Here is a 17,672-nt window from a genome sequence, read left to right as displayed (position 1 = left end):
TGCCCACGGCGCCCCGGGCCGCTCGGCCTCGGCCGGGGCGTGGGGGGAGAGAAGGCGGGATCTGGGGCTGGGGGTCCCGCCCCTGCTGCGGCGGGCCGCTCTGCGTCTCGGTGTCTGTGTTTATGGCTCTCCTGCAGCTCTGGGTCTCCCTCTGAGTGGGTGTCCCTCTGAGCCCCAGCCCCCGCGTTCGTCTCTCTGGGGGTCTCTCCGTTCTCACTGTCTCTGGCTATCTCTGCTGGCTCTTTGCGCCTCTCACCATTTCTTTATCTCTGGGTTGCTGCTCTGCCTCTTCCCCTGGGAGGCAATTCCATGAGGCCCCGGGGTCGCTAGGTCGTGGGTTGGAATCCCGATTCTCCTTCGCGGGGTGACCTTGACCGGGCACTTCCCCTCTCTGAACCTTTCCTCCCTTGTGGGAGTGACAGGCACTGGCATTGAGCAGGCGCCCAGGACTATTCCTCCGCCTCCCCTGTTCCACCTCTGTCTGCTCCGTGTGCCTCATCGGCCGCAGGTCTGAAGGTGGCTGGGGGTGGGGGGCACAGAGAAACACTGAATGTCTCTCCCCGCGGGGTCCCTGCACCCAGCTGGGCTCGCGCGGGGCACAGAGTGGGTGCTCGGGGAATCCTAGATGCACAGAAAGACACCTGGGGCTAGAGACACCGAGGTCGTGAGAGACAAAGGAAAAAAGAGACAGGAGCCCACTAGCGGGCCGGAGTCAGCGCGACCAAGGGCCGGGCCCCAGGTGGCGGCGGCGGGGGGCGGGCAGCTGGACTCCCACTTCTCCTCCACCTGCCCCTCCCACCCCGGGCAGAGGTGGGTGGGGAACAGGCTGGGCGAGTTGGGGGCATGACTCAGACAGGCTGGGGGCAGGGGGCGGAGGCGGGCCTCTTCCCAGTCCCCTCCCCTCTCTCGCTCTCCCCGCCCCGGGGAGGGGCCTCAGCGACACGGGGCTTTCCCGGATATCCCTGGGGGCGGGGCCCCGCTGGGGTTGAATCCGGGTCACTGAGTCCCAGGAGGCAAAGGGAGAGGCTTTGGGGACCTGGGGTGGGGGTGCGGGTGGCGGGGAATGGGGACTGCACCCCAGACCTGCCCAGAGGACACGCGGGGTCTCCCTGTTTCTCCCTCTGGTGGCACCTCCGTCTCTCCGTCCCGCGTCTGCCCCGCCCCCTGCTTGTCTCCCGACCCTGCCTCGGTGTCTCTAGCCGCGTTTCCCTTGGACCCTGAAAGTGGGTGTGGGGCCAGGGGCCCCGGTCCCCAGGAAGGGACTTTGGCCGGACTCGGGCCCCTCCCTGGTGGATCGTTAACCCAGGATGTGAGGAGCAGCTGTGGGCAGAGGCCTCACCCTTCCCTCTTCTCTCCTTTCTCTCTCTGGATCTCCCTCTCAGCGCCTGTCGTGGTGAAACCTCGGGGGCGCAGACCTGGGTTCAGATCTCACCTCCACCCCTTGCTCAATTTGTCCTTCTGGAAAATGGGGCCAATGTCAACCCTACCTGCCAGTGTTGTGGGGGCTACAGCGAGGCAAGAGGTGAAGGAATTAGGTTGGAAGGGCTGGGTACTGCTCCTCACCCACCCAGCTCTCATCTCTGGGGACCCTCAAACACAGGAGAGGAGTGGGATGTGGAGCACTACACCATTGTACAGAAAGGGAAGCTGAGGCTCAGAGCTCTGGATGGGGCTTAGGGTGGCGGCCCTAACCCACTCCCTGTCCCCTGGGGCAGGTGTAGCAGCACTGGAGAGGCCAGCAGATACGCTTGGCCCAGATGGGGTTTCGAAGGTCGGGAGAAAGGTGCTGATGGTTACAAGTCTCTGCGGATGAGGGATGAAAGGGTCTGAGGGAGGAGGAGGAAGACGGGTTTGAGAGAAACAGATGGTTTAAGGGAGCGGGAGAGGATCTGAGTGTGAGGAGTCAGCAAGGTCAGGAAATCTGATGAGGAGAAGCAGCTCTGAGCGAAGAGAGAGTTGGCAGAAAAAGAGGAGTCTGGGGGGGAAGGAGATTTGGAGAGTTCTGAAGGTGGAGGCCAGTTCTGAGGGAGGAGGAAGAGGTTTGAGCGAGAAGATCTGAAGGTCTGAGGGTGGAGGGCATGGTCGAAAGGAGGAGGAGCAGTTTGAGCAGGGCCTCCTTGAGGTGGGTGGGGGGCAGAGAGGCGAGAGGAGTGCTTGGGGAACCAGCGGGGACCAAGGGGAGGGAAGGGAAGGGAGGCCGGGAGTCAGCCCCGCCCTGCAGCTGTCTCTAATTTCCCAGAATCTTCTGCTGCTCAGGAAAGTCCCAGCTCCCACAGCAGCCTCCCTCCAGTATCGGGAACGGAGGATGCGGAACCAGGATGGCCACCCCCTTCTTCCCCCCTTGCTCCTTGTACCTTAGGTGGGGAGGACTAGGGTCTCCCCTCTCTGGGCTTTGAGCTCTGGAGCCCCTCCCCCCAAGCAGGGGCAGTCCCTGGATGAGTCTCAGAAACTTCCCAGAGAAGTCCCGGAAGTCCTGCTTGATGTCTAACCACTTTCCCTCAAGCAGGCTGCTCTTTGTACCTGTTCAGATCTTCTCCCTCCTGCTGCTTCTTCTCCCCTAACTCCTCTTAAGGGAAGAAGGGCCAAAATTTTACCTGCTCAAGATCCTGAGAGGAAAATGAAGTCCCAGCTGCAAGGCTGTCGGTTTGAGGCAGTTTTCCTGCTCTTGGGAACTCAATTTCCCTTTCTAAGAGGGGACGGTAGGTCAGACCCTAAGTTCCCATCTGGCTCAATCCCTGGGCCTTGTCCTGCTTTGCTTTAAACTGAGGCCTGGTTTGGCTGGTTAGTTTAGTTGGTTAGAGTATGGAGCACCAAGGTCAAGGGTTCGGATCTCTGTACTGGACAGCTGCCAAAACAACGACAACAACAAAAACACAACCATAAACAGGCCTGGGTGCAAGTCCTATCTCCTGCTCATTAGCTGTGTTATTTCCAGCAGTCACCTAACTTCATGGAGCCTCAGCTTGCTCATCTATAAAATGGACCAAATCAAGAAAATATGCTTCTTTTTGTCCTATAGGGCCTGATGTATAGAAAGTGCTCAATGCAATCTAGCTATTATTATTATTACAACAACAACAATATTATTATTACAACCACAACAATATTATTATTATCATTTTCATCAAAACCCATGTTTTCGATAGCACATAATTGAGGAAAACAGGACTCAACATGCTGGGCTTAGAGACATAGGTCCGAGCCCTAGCTCTGCCACGCGCTAGCTGCGTAATGTTGGACAGGTGACTTTCCTTCTTTGTGCCTTCATTGTGACTTTATTTTTTTATGGTTTTTTTTTTGTGTGTGGCTGGCCAGTACTGTTGTGACTTTAACAGTTGGGGATGTATCTGGTCGATCTTGCCAGTAGCATTAGAAAAAAAAATCAAATAGTTGGGATGTTAACAGCTCTTGTTTCACAGGACTGCTGAGCAGATTGAGGCCAGTGTATGGAATGAATGAATGGACGGATGAATGATGTCCATTTCTATCTCCACACTGTCTCCTTAACCCTTACCCTATCCATCAGGCCAGGGCTTCCTTCTCACCCTTTCCTATCCACAGATGGAACAAGATGGGCCGATTCACTCTGGGCTGAGCTCCCACTAAGAGTTGGCCCACTTAATACTCTCAATGCCTTGTGAGGAAAATTCAACTAAAATGTCCATTTTACAGAGGAGGAAACATGCACTGAGAGGTGAAGTCATTGCCCCCGGTCACACAGCGAGGAACTGGGGAAGTCAAGATTTAAGCCAGGCTTTGTGACATCAGCATCCCACTGGCCTGGGATAGTGGTCGTTAGTCCCAGAGACCACGGGCCTGCACTTCCAGCTCTAATTCTAGAACCCCACTCCTTGGGTGGGAATGGTTTAGATGGGGAAACTGAGGTTTGGAAAGGGAAAGTCATGTGCCCAGGGGCACCTGCGAAATTAGGAATGTCCACACTCTGCAAAGCTCCTCTGCTTCCTCTAGGTACAGGAAGGGTTCAGCAGGTGAAGAGGGGGTCATGTTGCAGCAGGAGGGAATAGTTATGCATAAGGGACCCTTGTGGAGGAACAATCACTAGATCCTCCAGGGAGGCTGAGGAAGAGCAAGCGAATTCTGCAGACAGAGGAAAACAGAGACTCTGAGCATGGATGGGGAGGGACTTGCCCAAGGTCACAGCAGCCTCCTGTCCTGGTTCTGGGTGGGTAGTCCACCCTGAATCTGCACACAGCTCTGCTCCCTACCCCACCCCCCAGGGGTGAATGCAGGCCAGCTTCCTGGAGCATGGCCCGAGCCTTCTGGTTCCTCCCCACCCTGGGGCCTTGGCAACTGCTGGAACCCCTGGCACCGAGGAGGATCAGCCCATCTGGGGCCTGGGCCAAGACTTAATCTTCCCCTTTCTCCGTCTTGCTGGCTCTGCACGCACCACACTGAGTCAGAGGATTGCGACATTCTCTCTTGGCAGGCCTGGGAGACTGGACACCCTTGTTCCCCCTCCCCCACAACCAACTGTCTTGATCGGACAGGGCTGATGTGGTGGGGGGTATGTGGAATCAGCGTCTGCGCTGAGTGGTGGTGGGGAAGTCTGGGAAGGCTGGTCACAGTGAAGTGGTGATGGACAGTTGGGCAGTGGGATGCGGGGCCTCAGTGTCCTCCTTTATAAATGGGGCATTGTCTAACTGTTTGGGTCTGGATCCCAGCTCTGCCACTTACAGGCTGTGTGACCCTGAGCAAGCAATTTATCCTCTCCGAGGCCCAGTTCCCTCACCTATAAAATGGGGGCAAAAACAGTGCACGCCTTGCCTTGTGGGGTTGCTGTGAGGGTCAAATGAATTAACACATGTCAGCGCAGGCCTGGCACCGAGTAAGTTCTTGGTAAATGGAAAATATGGTTTTTAAATGATTGTTATTAATATGGAGTAGGAGAGTGTCAGCCACAGAGACACAGCACAGATCCCCTTTCAAGAAAGGACCTGTGGCTCAGCTGCCAGGCGTGCAGACAGCTGACAGCCTCCAGCAGTTGGCTCCTTCAAGGTCTGCCTCTGCTTGCCAGTTGGGGACTGGGTCTGCTGGGCAGCCTCTGGCCAATGACTGAGCCAGCTGGGAGTCGAGGGTCTGGCTGTTTCTGCCTAATGTGGGACTCCTCTAATGCAGGAGGCGCCCTGCTGGCTGGCGTCGCAGCCCGATGGTTCTCCCACCTACTCCTTCCCCCTTTCCTTCCTGGGGTGTTGCTTCTCATACAACTTTTGCACTCCTACCTCCATCCTCTATAAACATCTGCTTCCTGGAGGACCCAGGCTGCGACAATGGGCTCTGAGTCGTCATCTGAGTGTGAGTATCAGCTCCGCCATGTGCTCATCTGATCTCTCTGGGCCTCAGTTTCCCCCTGCAAGTCATAGAATAATGATGAGGAGGATAATAGCCCGATGGCTGACAAGCTCCAGTGAGTCAGCCCTAAAGCCTTGGCACAGTCGCCTGACACAGGGAAGGCTCCGTATATCATCCTCATCCTCGTTTGTGAGGAGTGAGGGCTCTGGAGTCAGACGAATCTGTCTCTGCCTTTCACTCTGCCAGTTTCCAGCTGTGTGGCCTCTGGCAAGAGCCTTGCCCTCTGATTTTCGTCTGTAAGGTGGGGATGAACTTCTCCTTCCCAGGGTAGGGCACTGGCGAGGTCAGGTGTGGAAAGCCCCTGTGGAACCTGGCATGCTGGGGACATTTGATAACCAGGTGGTGTCATGGGAGCTGGGTCACGGTGGCAGGTGAGCACGGATCTCCAGGGCAGGTATGTCTGGCCCCCGTGAGGCCCGGGTCTTGGACTGACAAAGGGAAGTCCCAGGGCTGGGGAACCATGGTGTCCTGCAGAAGTTCCCTAATTCTAGGATTCGCCATGAAGGTGGGGAGGGGAAGCCCCTGCCCTGCTCCTTTAGTCAGCCAGGGAGATGATGCAAGAAAGAAGCCCTGTCATGGGGAAGGGATGCCTTGCTCATTGGACTAGAGCTCCCCAAGGGTGGGAATGAAGGCCTCTGCTGTCAGACTTGGAGGCCCTCAGTGTGGGAACATGCATGTTCCCAGCAGTGTAGGAGTTCCTTGAGGGTTTGAATTGCACTCTTCCTCCTTCATTGGATCAGGATCCCTGAGAATGAGCGTGTGATTTCACAGAGTAGGTATCTCTAAAAGTGGCTGATACCTCCTCTGTCAGACTTGGAACTCCTCTGGGGTAAGTGGCTGGGACATGCCTTCCATTAGATTAGAAACTCTCTGAAGATGGGGCAGCATGCCTCCCTCATCTGTCCAGGATAGTGGTTCTCAGTTGAGGGGGGCAATTTTGCTCCCCCTCCACAGGAGACATTTGGATGACTGGACTAGAGCTTCCTGAAGATAGTGGGCATGCCTCCACAATCATACTGAAGCTCCCTGAGGGTGGGCCTGGGTCCTGCCTCCACCGTCGGACAAGAGCTCACTGAGTTGTGGAGCTTGAGTCCTCCATTGGACTATGACCACTGTGAGAGTGAGATTAAGTAGACTAGGAACTATGAATTCCCCAGGACAGAGCTGGTGTCTGTCTCCTCCGTCAGATTAGAGGTTACTTCTTGAGCCTTGAGTTGGGAAAGCATGTCTTCCCCATCAGCCTAGCCACTGCCTTGGGGGGGGGGGGCAAGCCTCTCACACTGAACTAGGAGCCCCCCTTCCCAAACCCACCCCTGCAGTCCAGAGCATGGAGCCTGTCCAGGAGAAAGGGACAGCACCTTTCCTAAAACTCCAGCCTTTTCCCTGGAAGTTGGTGCCTCCCCTGCCCAAGACCACAACCTCCCCCTAAGCCACTGGCCTCCAGGGCCTAAAAATACAGGAGCAAAGGTCCCTGTGGCTCCTGGGAAAGCCAAGGTCATACCAGCCCCTTCCTCATGTGAGTTGGGGTTATGAGGGACTCACCTCCCCTGTCCCCAAACACTGTCCCAGTCAGGACCACCCCTATCCTCCAACACATTCCCACAATACTGGGGACTGGGCGGCCGTGTCTCCACTTCCTGTGGAATCAGGTGGCTGCTGGCTGGAAGCAAATCCCAGCAGTGCAGCTTCCCAGGCTGGCGACCCCAGGCCAGGCTCAGTTTTCACATACAAAAAATGTGGGGCCTGCTGGCAGGCCAGAATGTGGGTGAGATTACACCCATTCTCCTGGGGAGTGCCCGGGCTGGCTGGTGAGAAATGGAATAAGTGAGAGCTTTTCTGTCCTCACGCTCTGCAGGAGTGGGCTGGGGGGTGGGCGGGTGCAGGCTCGTGGCCTCTACTTCGGATGTCACCCTCTCCTGCACTTGTCACTTCAGCCCCCTGTGGTTACAGAGTCACAGCACATTCGCTCACTTCTGGGAAAATCAAATTGTACTATGTGTTTCGGATCCCAAATTCTCTCTTGTGGGTTCCTGAGGCACCCTCAGAAATTTTGCCCCCTGTAAAAGTCATCTGAAAAACACAGAGATTTGGAATTGTGGGATTTAAAAAAAAATCCTTTTTTTTTTTTTTTGTCTTTTTCCGTGTCCGGCAACGGATCGCAACCCTCAGTGTTGCCCCTGTACCGGACCGGGACCGGCAACGGGATCGCAACCCTCAGTGTTGCTCCCACACCTCGCTCAGCCAGTGAGCGGGAACCGGTCTGTATGTGGGATCCGAACCCTCGGGCGGGAGCGCCGCCGCGCTTCCCAAGCGGCGCACTATCCAGTGCGCCACCGGGCCGGCCCTAAAAAAAAAATCTTTTAAAACTATGAAATACAACGTGGAGAATTGCATAAAATGAAAATATAAGGGCTGGCTGGTTAGCTCGGTTGATGCGAGGGCGAGTGCGGTGTTACAACACCAAGGTCAAGGGTATGGATCCCCTTACCAGCCAATCGCCAAAAAAAAAAGAAAAAGAAAAGAACAGGTAATGTTCATCAATTTTACAAACTATTGTAGAGGGAACCGTCAGGTTAAGAGAGTGTTGCTAGTTCCTCAGAAGCCCCTTTGTGCTTCTTCCAAATCCCAGCTCTCTCCTTCCCCCCAGGATAACCTGTATTCTGAGTTTTACAATTTCCTTGCTTTTCTTTATATTTTTACTACCTGTGAACACATACCTGACCATCCAATTCTGAATTTTTAATACAGGGAAACTCCCAGTACAACCTCTTGGACCTAGCTTCTGAGACTCGACGTGACCTGTGTGAGGTTTGTTCATGCTCCCGCATCTATTGGAGTGCGTTCCTTTTTCATTGCAGTATACTATTCTTTTGCACGGATGCCCCACAATTAATCTATTCCTTCTTTATTGTTGGGCATGTGCATCGTTTACCATTTCTGACTCTTTTGACTGATGCTGCATTCATCTCTTGGTGCCCATCAGCACACATTTTTCTGCATTATCCAAGAACGGAATTGTTGGTTCATTGGGTGTCCAGAAGATATGGCCGTTTTTCCCCTCTGGTTTTGTGTCTAAATTTCACTCCCATCTCCAATGTCTGCTGTGAATTCTACTTGCCGCACATCTTTGCCAGCACTGGATCTACCAGCCTTTTAAATATGAGTCATGCTGGTGTATGTGTGTGTGTTGGAATCTCATGGTGGTTCTAATTTACATTTCCTTTTCCTGTTGAATCGAAGCATAAGAGAATCTTGAGAACAAAGAATTCTAGAACACTAGGATCTTAGGCACAAAAAATTCTAGAATCTCAGACTTTGAAGAACAAGGAATTCCAGAGTCCTGTGCTTCAGTTTCCTCTTTTACATACTAAGGATGATAGAGGTCTCTAACTCATCAGTTCTACGTGTACTCCTAGAACGGAGCCTGGTGTGTAGTGAGACCTCAGTAAATGTGGTTTCCCCGAAGGCAAGAGTTTCACCTATTTTGTTCTCCCTGTGTCCTCAGCACCTAGAACAGAATAGAGGCTCAGTATTTGCTGAATGAATGAATCCCAGAATCAAAGGATCAAAAAATCCTGCAATTATAGAACTTTAGGAGCAAAGACCAATAGAATTTAAGAATGATCAGAGAGTCTTAGGAACTGAAGAATGATAAAAATGCATCCTTGGCAAGCCTGAGACTCACTATCTCAAACTTTTAGAAACAAGGAAGCTCCACTGGCCAAGGTCTCCAAGCTCAGAGTGGGAGCTGAGAAGAGAGAGGAGACCTGGGCCCTACCTGTATACGTGGATGGATCCTGGGGAAGCTGCTCCCACCTGGGGCATCAGTAGGGGCCAGTCCAGGCTCCTGCCACAGAGGCTCTGGGACCAGGCACCACCTCCCTCCTGCCTTGACTGCCCTTCTTCTCCCCCCACCCCTCCCTGCCTCTTAGCAAAGGCCTCTTTCCCCACCCTCCTGCCCACACAAACCTGTTTCACGTCAGCCTCACAACTATACCCCTTCCTCTGAGATCCAAACTGGGGCACACAGTAAGTGTTCAATAAACACATCAGGCCTCAGCTCTGACAGCCTTTCCCTCCAGGAAGCCCTCCCTGATTTCTCTTCCCAGCCTGGGTCAGTAGTCCCCTCTGGGGTCCCTGATCCTGGCCCCAACCATTCTGGCCAGTATTCCCCATGTGTGAGCCTGTGAGGGTAGGCCTGGGTTTGTCACCACTGTGTATACCCAGCAGTGCTCTAAAGAGCAGAGACTTCTGGGACAGGAGCTGTCAAGCCCATCTGACTACAGAATAAGTTCTCTTACAATGCTCTTAATTGCATGCCCCTGATGCCATCCCTCTGGTACCTAGGGAGGACTCTACTCACTTTTTCAGGTCAGCAAAGGAGTGCCCGATGGTTCAAAGGGATGCAGGCAAGGGCCTGACAGTGCTCAGCCCAGGACCTGCCTTCCTGAGACGCAGGAGCCATTGTCAGCAGTTCAGGTCTCCACAGCCAGTTCTACTACAAAAGCTCATCAAGCCCTTCTGCTTTGTTTGTAAACGTTTCTGGCATGTACCCGAAGTGAGACCTGAGACCTCAGCGCCCGCCCACCCTCGGTGAGCATTCCCTCCTGCCCCATCCCCCTCGTCCTTCACCCAAGGCACAGAGAGGCTAGGGGGTTTGTCTAAAGTCACACAGCCAGCGAAGGGGAAGAGGAGCTAAGATTTTAAAAATCAACACAATTGAGGTGTATGTTACATATAACAAAATACACCTGTTTTAAGTGTGTACGTTGAATGAGTTCTGTATACGTGTATTATAATCACATCCAGATCAAGATGTAGAACATTTCTATCACCCCTAAAAGTCCCCTGTGCCCCTTTGCAGTCCAGCCCTCCCCTCATACCCAGTCCCTGGCAGCCACTGATCTGTTTTTATCCCTATGGTTTTGTTTTCCCAGAATGATGTATAGATGGGATCATACAGTATGTCGTCTTTAAAACAAATTCATTGGGCCGGCCCGTGGCTCACTCGGGAGAGTGTGGTGCTGATAACACCAAGGCCCCGGGTTCGGATCCCACATAGGGATGGCCGGTTTGCTCACTGGCTGAGCGTGGTGCTGACAACACCAAGTCAAGGGTTAAGATCCCCTTACCGGCCATCTTTAAAAAAACAAAAAACAAATTCATTAACAAATTTGCCTACAGTAAAATTCAGTCCTTTTGGTGTGCAGTTCTGTAAGCCTCGACACATGCACAGGGTTGAAATAAAACACGGCGGAGTCCCTCCTCACCCCTCAAATCCCGTCATGCTGCGCCTTTGTGGTCACATCCGCTGGCAGCAGGTGTTTTCTGTCCCTACAGTCTTGCTTTTTCCAGAATGTCTTGTAAATGGAATAATGTAGCTTTTGAGTCTAGCTTCTTTCACTTAGCATAACGCATCTGAGATTCGTCCATGTTGTGGTTTGTATCAGTGCTGTGTTCCTGGACTGCCTGGTTAGCTCAGCTGGTTAGAGCCCAGTGTTATAATACCAAGGTTAAGGGTTCAGGTCCCCTTACCAGCCAAAAAAGAAAAATTAAAAAAAATTTTTTATATAAGATTTAAAAATAAAAATTAAAAGAATGTGTTCCTTTTCATTGCTGAGTAGTATTCCATCGTGTGGATGGACCACAGCTTGCTTATTCATCTGCCAGTTAAAGAACATTTGAGTTGTTTCCAGTTGTTGGCAATTACTAATAGAGCTGCTATAAACACACACATTCAGGTTTTTATGTGGACATAAATTTTCATTTCTCTTGGGTAAATGCCCAGGAATGGAATTGCTGGGTCCTGTGGGAAGTGCATATTTACCCTTGTAGTAAATTGGCAAACCGTTTTCCACAGTGGCTGCTCTAGTTTGCATTCACACCAGCAGCCTGTGAGAGTTCTGGCTGCAGAGCTGTAATGTGAATCTGGGTTTGTGAGACAGGGCTGAGCTCTTTGCCACCAAGCCTGAAATATAACAACAATCTCAACAATAGTTCTGTCCACCAGTTGAAACCATGCATACAACTGTTTTTTTTTTTAATGAATTAAATGAATTTTAAATGAATTAAAAAGAAAAAAGGAAGAACGATGATGGTGCTGGTGCATTGTGACTGTCCAGATGTCTTGCTGGGGGAGAAGGAAGAAGACCGTGCACCGTGGGTGTCAGGAGGGGAGGCTGAAGATATGTATGTGCACATTTTCTCGAGAGCTTGTTTGGAGGTTCCAGCAGGGGAGCGCAGCTACTTGCATACCCTTGATGGAGAATGGTCCTCTCCTCTACTGGGGAAGGTCATCCTCTTTGACTGAACACAAAGCTCCAGGAGGGACACACGCGGAGCAGTGAGGGAGGAAGGGCACACCCGCCTAGCCAGCCAGATCGGCTGAGCCAACCCTGGCGACCGATGTTGCGGGATGATTGTCGCAGCTAGATTGCCCTTACATCCATGTATGCACATATTTTCTTGTAAGTGCATAGACTGTCCCTGGAATAAAACATAAGAAACTGGTAAGAGCAGAAAACGGTAGGAGTGGGAACAGGACTGGGGACGGGGCTGGGGTCGTGGTGGGTAGGCCACTTCCCACTGACGTTTTATACTGTTTGAATTTGGAAACTTGTGAGCATCTTACCTCTTCAACACACACACACAGACACAATGCATTCACTCTGCCAACAGGTATTTCAGGCCTTGCCCTGGTATTGAACAAATAAAGGTTCCTGCCCTCGGGGCTCGCAGTCTGGTCTGGGAGACAGATAGTCAACAAGACACGGAAAATACAGCTAAGGTCAGGTACTTGCTACGGAGGAAAGGAAAGCTGGCAAGGGACCGGGGAGTGGAAGCTGTCGTTTAAATCCAGTGGCCAAGGGAGGCTCCTGTAAGGAGTGATGTTTGGGCTAAGACTTGAAGGAGGTGAGGGAATGAGCCATGTAGACACCTGGGGAAGAGTGTTCTAGGCAGAGGGAACAGCAAGTGCGAAAGCCCTGTGGTGGGCCATACCAGTCGTCTGAGGCCAGTGCGGCTGGAACTGAAGGGGCCCAGGGGACAGTGGAAGTGAGACTGGGGTGGGGTAGGGTGGGAGCTGGCATTAAGGTCTTGTGGGCCACTTCAGTGACTGTCAGCAGGGGAGGGACATGGTCTGACTTAAGTTTTAACAAGGTCCCTCTGGCTTCCTATGGCCACAAACTGTGGGGGTGAGGACCCAGGCAGGGAGCCCAGTGAGGAGGGGACAGTCGAGACAGGGAGCAGTGGCTGAATTCAGAGGATATTGGAGCCTCCAAATACATCAGACAAATAACATTAAAATGAGAGCAAACATTCATTGTGCTGCCGCCTTGCTGGACACCAGGACAAAGGGGTGGCCCGGACAGCCCAGCCCTGCCCCACTGGGCTCACGGTCCCGTGAGTGGAGACATCCACATACTTTCTTAGTTCTATCTGTGTAGGGGCTTACGGAGAGGTGCAGGGAGCCAGGACAGGGAGGAATGAGGGGACTGGGCTTGGCGTGTGGAGATCAGGGAAGGTGTCCCTGGGCTGGCGATGTGTGAGCTGAGACCCACAGTGTGTGGGGAAGTGTTTGAAGGCAGTGGGCAAAAGCACCTATTAGAAAACCAGAAGAGATGGCAAAGACAAGCAGTGGTCAGGCCACACGGCGCCTAGCAGGCCTGTAGCTGTGACGTGGCACCGGGGAGCCATAGCAGGTTTTGGGCAGGGGTCAGGTCAAGTTTTGGAAACACCCCTCTGGCTGTGGTGGGGGAAAAATGTCCACAGGCAGGGAGGCCAGCTGTACAGAAAGACAGCAGGTGGCCTGGGTTAGGAGGTAGCCAGGGAGGGAGGGGACAAGAGGATCAATTCCAGAGACTTAGGAAGCAACCTTCCAGGGAGCGGGTGGTGGGGTCCATACTGACTCTCCCTCCGGTGCCACTATCTGTCACTGTCCCAAGGGTTTCTCATGCGGGAACTCATGAAGGCTTCACAACCACCCAATGAAGTATCCCCATTTCACCCTGGGGAAACTGAGGCTGGGAGGGATGCACTCGCTGGCCCCAGATCTCACACAGCAGGTTAAGGAAGCTAGCATTCAAACTTCTGAAGTCTGACTCCACAGCCGTCCCACTTTCATGCCTCCTACTCCTTTTTTTTTTTTAAGATGACCGGTAAGGGGATCTTAACCCTTGGCTTGGTGTTGTCAGCACCACGCTCAGCAAGAGAGACAACCGGCCATCCCTATATAGGGATCTGAACCCGTGGCCTTGGTGTTATCAGCACCACACTCTCCCGAGTGAGCCACGGGCCGGCCCATGCCTCCTACTCCTGACAACTGGAGAAAGTGAGACTTGAAGAGGCAGCAATGTTCTAGATCTAAGGCCCCACAGCCGGGAACTGGAAAAGAGGGATTCGAGACCACACCCCACTTCCCTCTGTGAGGACTGGACAGGGCTCTGCCCACCCTCCATCCTCCCAGCCTCGAGGGCTTGACCTCCCGGGGAGTCCCCATGTGGGGTTGGGCTGCTGTGCGCCTCCCTCCCTAACTGCCTTGAGCCCCAAACTCCCCCCTGGACTTTAACCTCGGCAGCAGCCGGCTGCGCTGATAAGGGCAGGCAATTGGTGCAGAGGCCGGCAGGGCAAAATTCCCCTACTCCCGGTGCCAGGGGAGTTACCCAGGGTATGGGGACAGGGTGTGGGGCAGGTGCAGAGAAGGGGGCAAAGAAGGAAGGGGAGGCATCTGTAGCTTGACAGAGTGGTGGTGCCTCCCTACACCGTGCCTCAGTTTCCCTATCAGCAAAATGGGCATGGCTCCTTCCATGGGTGTAAGAAGGACCCAGAAAGTTTTGCAAAGGTGGAGGGGTCTTCCCCTCTGGTCTGAAACAAGGGGTGCCTCAATCTGATGAGGTGGGGACACGATGCCCCAACATGATGAGAAAACTAAGAAGCTCTCACCAGTTCTGATGAGAGACAGGATTTCCTAAATCGAACGCAGAAGATAAGAAGCCCCAGCCTTGTGGGGCAGGGACAAGCAACCAGTCTGGACTTCCAGTCTGTTGGTGGTGAGGGGTAAGGAGAGAACGTTCTGATGTGTGAGTTTCTAATCTGATGGGGGAGACAGGTAGTCCCAGTCTGATGGGGGTGATGCATGGCTCTCAAGCCTTCTGGGGGAACTGCCAAGCTTCTAAATTAATGGTGGAAATGGGCAAGGAACCTGCCAGTCTGGTGAGGGAGGTAAGAATCCCCCTGTCTGAAGAGGGAGACAAGGTGCTCCTGTCTGGGATTCCAATGTGACCAAAGAGACAACAAACACAGCTGCTGAAGCTTAGGCATCTTTTCACTGAGCCCAGGAGTTGGAGCAGCCCTAGGATACCTAACCCAAGAGGATTTGCTCTCCTGCCCCCCGGACAGATCTGCCCAGCTCTGGGCCTGGCCATCCTTTGGGAATCAGACTTGGCTGGTGGTGTCCTTGCGCCACCTAGTGACTGCTATGGGCCAAGCCTCCGGTGCAGAGCTGGGGGACGCGGAGCCCCGGAAGACCAGAGAAGGGCTCCTTAGACCCACTCCCTCATACCTGGGTCCAAATCCCAGCCCACTCCCCGAGACTGTGGCTCTGTGGCTTCACTATGACTTTTTGCTTTTGTTTTTGTGGCTTTGCTACATCTATCCTCCATGAGGGGGGTCTTTCTGAAGTACAAACCTGCTCTGCCTCTCCCTTGCTCACAGCTCTTCTGTGGCTCCCCAGTACCTTGGGAGGAAGTCCACACAAGGGGCACAAGGCTGGCCTCTCCCGAGCCACCCTGAACTTCAGCTGAATGATGAGCAGGTCTCGAGTGTGTCATGCTCGGAACTTGCCCGCAGGCCTTTGTGCAGCCTGTTCTCTCCACCTGCTTCTTTCCAGCATCTCTCTCACTGCTCCTTCAGGTCTTGGAATAGATGCCTCCTCCTTCAAGAGCCCCCCCCCCGACACCCAGGTCAGGGTCACATTCCACTGGGGGCTGTTGTGGTCACTGCTATGTCCCTACAGGGCCTGACGCTGACTATGTACTCCGTGGAACGTTTGTTGAATGAATGAATGAATGAATGCAGAGCTAAAGAGTTTGCCGGGGCAGCCAAAGGAGAGTTTAGTTAGGATAGGGACATAGTCAGATAGAGAAGCCCCCAGCTCCCCTCTTAACCCTGGGCCTTTGCAGCTACTGTTCCTTCTCTCTGGAACATTTTGCATCCGTTAACCCCCATTTATCCTCAAGGTCTCAGATGGGCTGACCCTATGCCAGGAAACCCTCCCTGACACCAGGCTAGGTCAGGTGCCCCCTCTGAGCTCCCACAGCCTCTTGGGCTCCCCCATCTCAGCCCAGGTCACTGCTGGGCCATTACTACGCAGGGATGGGTCTGCCTCCCCACTGGACCTGGGAGGGTGGGGCTCGGTTCTGTTCACCTTTTTCCTTTTCCTCTGCACTTACAAAAGAGTCATCCTTGTGTCAGGACCTGGGTTCAAATCCTGACTCCCTAATCTATGGACTTTCTTGGGTGAGTGCTGGCCTCTCTTGGAGCCCCAGTTTTCTCATGTGAAATGTGGAAATAATTGGAAACGTGGAAAGCTGGGTGGGCACTGAGGAGACAAGACGCTAAAGTTCTGAGCTGACCGCATGCCGGGTGACTGTGGATTACCCACTTCTCCTTTTGGGGCCCATCTGGCTGGATGAACGGGTGACAGGGGCCTCATCCTGCCGGGACATTCTAGGAGGCCTGCTCGGGGCTTCCCGAGGTGGGAGGGTCAGTGACAGGCGGAGGGAAGAGGTGTCTGCTGGGTTAGGGGAAAACCAGGCTTCCCCATCATAAAACGGATGATGGCAGGGAAACAAACAAGGCCGGCTCCCCCGGGGCGACAGGGGAAGTCGGGGGAGAGGATGAGGGGCCCCATGCGGTGGGTGAAAACCACAGTCCACAACTGGTCGCCACCTTCCCTCCCGGAGCCTGTGTGTGTTGGGGTCCAGGTGAGGCTCCCTGCGTATTGACCTTGCACATGACACATGTCTTTGTCCCAACCTCCAGTCCTGCCCCAGTCTCACGAATGGCAGCTCCATCCTTCCAGCTATTCAGGCCCGAAGCGTGGAGACCCCTGACTCTTCTCTCTTTCCTCTCAGCACAGTTCTGCCCCCAACACTCTCTTCCCAACAGGTGGCCGGAGGGATCCTGCTAGAACCTGAGTCAGATCCCATCCAGTCTTTGTTCGGAGACCTCCATGGCTCGCACCTCACGTGGGGGCTGAGGGCCTTAGTCCTCAGGGTGGCCCACAGGCCCTGCACTGTCCCTGTTCCCTCTTGTCCTCATCTCATCCACAGTCCCCTTGCTTTCTCCACTCCAGCCACACTGGCCTTGAATTTGCTTTCCTGCCTGTGCACATGCTGTGTCCTCTGTTTGAAATGCTCTTCTCTGTCAACCTTTTACCCTGCTCCTCTGATCTTTTAGCTCTCACTCCGTGGTAGGCTGAATAATGCCTCTGGCCAAAGGTATCCACTTCTGAACTCTGGAACCCATGAATGTGACCTTATGTGGCAAAAGAGACTTTTCAGATGTGATAAAGTTCAGGATTGTGAAATGGGAGATGATCCTGTGTTACCTGGGTGGGCTCTGAATGTAATGACGAGGATCCTCATAAGGAGGCAGAGGGAGATTTGACCACAGAAGAGATGGCGACATGGTGCTATGGCAATATGATGATATGAGAAGGCTGTGGCAGCAGAGATGGGAGTGATGCGGCCACAAGCTGAGGGATGCTGGCAGCCGCCAGAAGCTGGAAGAGGCAAGGAAGGGACTTTCCCCTGGAGCCCCTAGAAAGAACCAGCCCTGTTGAAACCTCAACTTTAGCCTCCTAGATGCGGCCACAAGCTGAGGGATGCTGGCAGCCGCCAGAAGCTGGAAGAGGCAAGGAAGGGATTTTCCCCTGGAGCCTCTAGAAAGAACCAGCCCTGTTGAAACCTCAACTTTAGCCTCCTGAAATCTGAGGCACTAAGCTTGTGGTAATTTGTTACAGCAGCCATAGGAAAATGATACACACTTTACATATCACTCTTTGGGAGGCTGCTTCAGATCTTCCACCTACATTACATGCCCTGGTATTTCTCTTTCAGTACGAGTGATTTTCCGTCAGAGCATCACGACACTGTAACGACTTTGTCTACAGACCTGCCTACCCTGTGTCTCCCACTCTGCACTCCGTGAGGCCGGGGACCCAGCTGTCTTGGTCAGTATGTACTCCCACGACCTTACACACAAACTGCACAGGGTACGTGCTCAACAGATATTGGTTAAAT

This window comes from Galeopterus variegatus, unplaced genomic scaffold (assembly GCF_000696425.1).
Source record: "Galeopterus variegatus unplaced genomic scaffold, G_variegatus-3.0.2 Scaffold3796, whole genome shotgun sequence".
NCBI classification, from domain to species: Eukaryota; Metazoa; Chordata; class Mammalia; order Dermoptera; family Cynocephalidae; genus Galeopterus; species Galeopterus variegatus.
Note: the sequence above shows the minus strand (reverse complement) of the source record.